Genomic DNA, 4,821 nt, shown 5'->3' with positions numbered 1-4,821 from the left:
TTGTGGCTCCATCATTATTTTCCAACTAGTTCTTCTACATTCTCGATGTCTGATGTTTGGTTCTTTTCTCTTAATAAATATTCAATATCATGTGATTGGGCCATGAATGCATTTATTTTAAGTATATGAGAAAACAACAACAAAAACTTTGCAGAAAATAAATATGTATGTGTTCGACTGTTTCGACTACTTTGGTAATTGCGCAAGAGAAGTTATGCTCTTGTTTTGGCTTTTGAGATCAATGTTCCATTGAAAAAATTCTATGCCACTCAAGGCTAGTTGGTTAACTAATTCTCAAGTGCGTGTAAACATTCGTACATACATACATACATATGTATGTATATCCATGCCGGTTATTACGATTTTAGGCGTAAATTAAAATGTTTTGCTTCAAAATGGTTAGTTTAAAATTCCAATTTTGAAGGACAACTACAGTTACATATGTACATATAGATGTATCTAAATATATATGTAAAAGAAATACACACTTGTATCACCTAATCAAAACTGATGCATCTATATCGGTCTATATGTATATGTAATTAACAAGCAACTCTAATCCGAATTTATGGGCACTGCAAAAACTTGGCAAGAAAAAGAGCTAATTCATATACATACATATGTACATAAATAGGTGCGAGCATAGCACTTAGTTAATATTAAAAACTATATTTAAAAGAAATTTAATTATAATAGAAATTTAAGTAAAATTTTATTGAAGAAACTAGGTACCCGTTATGGCCTATGTGAGGAATCCTCAGCCAAATTCATAAATATAATCCTTGAGAACCTCTTTTCAAACAAAGGCCAATCAGTAAAAGTAAATCATCAAATGATTGGATTGTGTGTCTCCCAAAATATGAATTAGATCGGCTCGATTTCGCTTGCAAAAAAGGTGTATACGCAACCTTTTTTGTCGGTAACTTCGCCTAGTTCGAAAACTTAGATAATTTGGCGTGAAATTTTAAGCAAATTTTCCGAAGAAAACTCGGGTCTGAAATTTGAAATTTTGTGCACGCCAAATAGTCAAAATGTTTTTTTTTCCTTAGCAACGATTTAATTAGCTGTGGTGTCGTAAATAAAAGTTATTTTTTTATAAAATCAGGTTTTAATAATTTTTTCTTATGAGGAATCCATTTCTGGAGTTATTTTTGTCTTAAAATGTCCCGCCGAGGGCGCAACAGTTTTAGGTTTTATGAAAATGGTGCTGAATTCACCTTCTGTACTACCTTCGAGTAGTGATTTCCATTTTCCAATACGCATAAACTGCAGTTAAGTAAATTTCTTACGCATTTCCATTTTTATTCAATTGATTTCATTTTATCAAATTATAAAATCTGCAAATCCATAACTCCTTCTCGGGGTTTGGTAATTATGTTCCGCTATGCATATTAGACTGCATCACTCCCCATACAAAAAAAAAATAAAATTCGGTACTGTTTTTCCATTGGAATTATAAAATCTATTATATTTTAAGACGCGCACCAAAATATTTCGGAAAAATATTAAGATTTACGTGAGCTGGACCGATTTGAAAATACCTCCAAAAATGGAGTTTTTATGAATAAAAATATTTTCTTAAAGAGGTTTTTTGAAAACATGCCCTCAAATGTCAAAACGGTTTAAGCTTAAAAAATTTGCATAAAAACATTAAAAAAAAAATATTAATTTTGAATAATGAGAATTTTATAATAATAAGATTTTTGACGCTGTTTTTAACTTTTTTCAAAGATTGGTGTAAGAATAATTTGAATAACTGAAGAAGAGTTTAGTTCCGATTTACACTTTTGATTTACATTGGAAAGGTATTTTCTCACCCTTTTTATTTCTCTGCCAATGAACTCATTTAAAGGATGAAATAGAAAGGTAGGATGAACGAACATCATTCAAAGTAGAATTAAGATGTGTTGGTATTTGAAAAAACAAGATGGGACACGAATGACTTTTTGTGCACATAAATAAAAATAGTGGGAAAATACCTTTCTACCGAGATGCCATAAGTCTAAATCAGAATAGTTTTGGTCCAGTTATTTAAGTTTTTCGTAAATCAATCTTTGAAAAAATAAAAAAAACAGCATAAAAAATCTCGTTATTACGATTCCGTTGAAAAGATTTTTAAATATTTTTATGCAGATTTTTTAAGCCTATTCTGTTTTTTCATCTGAAGGGACCTTTTTCAAAAAGTTCTTTAAGAAACTATTTTCATTCATAAAAAACTCCATTTTTGGAGGTATTTTCAAATCGGTCCAGTTCGCTTAAATCTTAATATTTTTCCGAAATGTTTTGGTGGATGTCTTAGAATATAATAAATTTTGTAGTCCCGACGGAAAAACCGCAATTTTTTGTGGTGATGCAGTCTAATGTGTATACATGTTATATTTAAACATTCAAAACAGCTATGAACAAAGCGCTTTTTGGTTGATTTAAGGTTGTATTAAGGACGAAAAGCAGTTTTTAATTTCCCTTCAATTCATGTACATTCAAATCTTTGCTAATTAGGCAAACATCAAAGAAACTACTTTGGCTAGCCAGCGGGGAGAACCCCTAAAAAATCAACAGTGGGTATGGGTTCACAAAAAAAATACCACCTTCACAAATTTATCCACAACCAACCACAAAATGAAAAGGTGAACAAATAGAGAAGCATTCCAATGTACTGTTCACCAAATATGAAAGCAAAGAGAACTGCTGGTGGTATTATTTCATACATACATACATTTAAGGTGCTGTCAGACGTGGCAATATTTCCAACTTTTCCATGCAATCCGCTGCCAAATTGAGAGAAAAATTTCACTTTTTCGTGCGCAATCAGTCGTGCGCATCAGTCTCAGAAGATGTGTGTGTGTGAACTGAACCAGCGCGAATTGTGTTCGATCAAATATTTCAACTTGCAATTTTTATTTATGCTGTAAGTGCTGTCAAACTAATCGAGTAATGTTAATTTAATCTTCGAATGGAAAATAATGTTAACAACAAGTAAAATTCTTTGGTCTTGGTTTTTGTTTGCTATAAGTTAAATTTTTTTTTTTAATAATTACAGTTAAAATTTTGAATAGAATTGAATTCTCTTTTAATAAAATCTTTTTACAGCATTCGTTTGTAGGTTTGGCTTTGCGTGCTCAATAGAGAAATAACAAACAACCGATAACGCGACCTTCGGTTGCATTTTAATACCGGGAAGGATTGCCAGGATTTGTGGGACAACACCAAGGCGCTCGCCACAAATCGGAAGAGAAGCTCGTCCAAACACTAACGAATTGTGTAAGCGCCAATCTATTATTAAAGACTGCCAGAAATTCGTTCGCTGTGTGAACAGCCAAAAAGCGTTCTCAGACATCTTTCGTGCAGCTCGATTTCCGGAAATAAAGAACAACTTTCGAAAGGCACTGAGTGCAATTTGTCACTCAGTTATGCAACTGTTTCAGAAATTTCTCAATTTGACAGCCGTTTCGAAATATTTTGCATTGCCACGTCTGACAGCACCTATACGCACATATACTTTGGAAGAGTCTATCAACCCTTACCTATGGGTGAATGTTGATGTGATGGGAAATAACTACCAAACAGTGTGGTGAAAAAATTATCATACTACAGTGAATCTTGTGTTTTAAATTACATAAATATATGATTTGCTTGCTCCTCAGGCTGGCAAATTTCGTTAAATTTTTATGGCTTTATTCATAAAAATATAGGTTTAAAGGGCTTTATAAAGTGACGTTTTTCATAAAAATTTTCGATTTACAAAGCAGTTAAAGTCTTCTTTATTTTTTATGAATTTTTGTGTTATAGTTTACTTAAGCAGTTTCTAAATTCTGCTGAATTCGTCAACTTAATTGAGAGAAGTGAAGCACCGTTTCACCCGTGGACTCATAATACAAGCGAATACATTTTCAATGCTGTTTTGGAATTTAGATTTTCTATAAAAATATTTAGTATTAGTTAATACCTGGAAAACAAAAGAAAGATATTACTGGCGATGGCCTTCCAGTTTTATGTTAGCACTCCTCGATTTATTGCAGACTTATACATAAGTCTACTATAAATTGAGGGGTGTTCACAGCTGTTCACCGTTATTTCAACAATTTCGCCAGGCAATGATAAGGGCTAGAAAATGCACAATAAAGAGTAGGAAGTTTTTGTCCACTGCCTGTTTGTTTTGAATAGTGAAACAACCCGTGCTCTCAACTATTAACATAGAAAGCAGCTGTCACAGAAATGAGAGCAAATGAATTGAGGAGGGTGGCTCTTGCGGCCAAACAATAATAGCCATATGTTTCAGTGCTGCCAGTGATGCCGCAGAAGGCCGTTTTCCCCCAGCAAATTAGCAAAAGAAAATGAAGCCAAAAGAAAGCAGCTCAAATGGTGCAACAAATCGCAGCCCCAACAATTTAGTTCGTTTCGTGCGTTTCTTAGGGGAACGTCTTTTCATCTCGGTCGGCATGCAAAACTGCGAATGAAAAGTGGAAAAGTTGTGACACAGAACGGCAGAATGAACGAGTGCGGAGTGTGAGAGGGGCGTGGACAGCAGCGTAAAAAAATTGTTTGAGATTGAAAAATAAGAATTATCAAAAATATTTAAGTGCAAGAAACGAAATTGATTGGCTAAATATTACTACAAGCAGAAGATAAAGTGGAAAAAATATGACTGAATTAGCCAAGTTTTCGCTAAATAATCCCAAAAAGGGCTGTGAAGTGTAAGGAAAAATTCAATGAGTGCAAAATATGCGAATTTGCATTGCATGAAATGAAATGTGAATAAATAAAATATTTTCTAAAAATTAGAAAAAAATTATCTGTGAATGAAAAACGAAAAATTGTGAA

Source organism: Rhagoletis pomonella, unplaced genomic scaffold (assembly GCF_013731165.1).
Source record: "Rhagoletis pomonella isolate Grant_MI unplaced genomic scaffold, Rhpom_1.0 Rhpom_scaffold_00006, whole genome shotgun sequence".
Lineage (NCBI taxonomy): Eukaryota > Metazoa > Arthropoda > Insecta > Diptera > Tephritidae > Rhagoletis > Rhagoletis pomonella.
Note: the sequence above shows the minus strand (reverse complement) of the source record.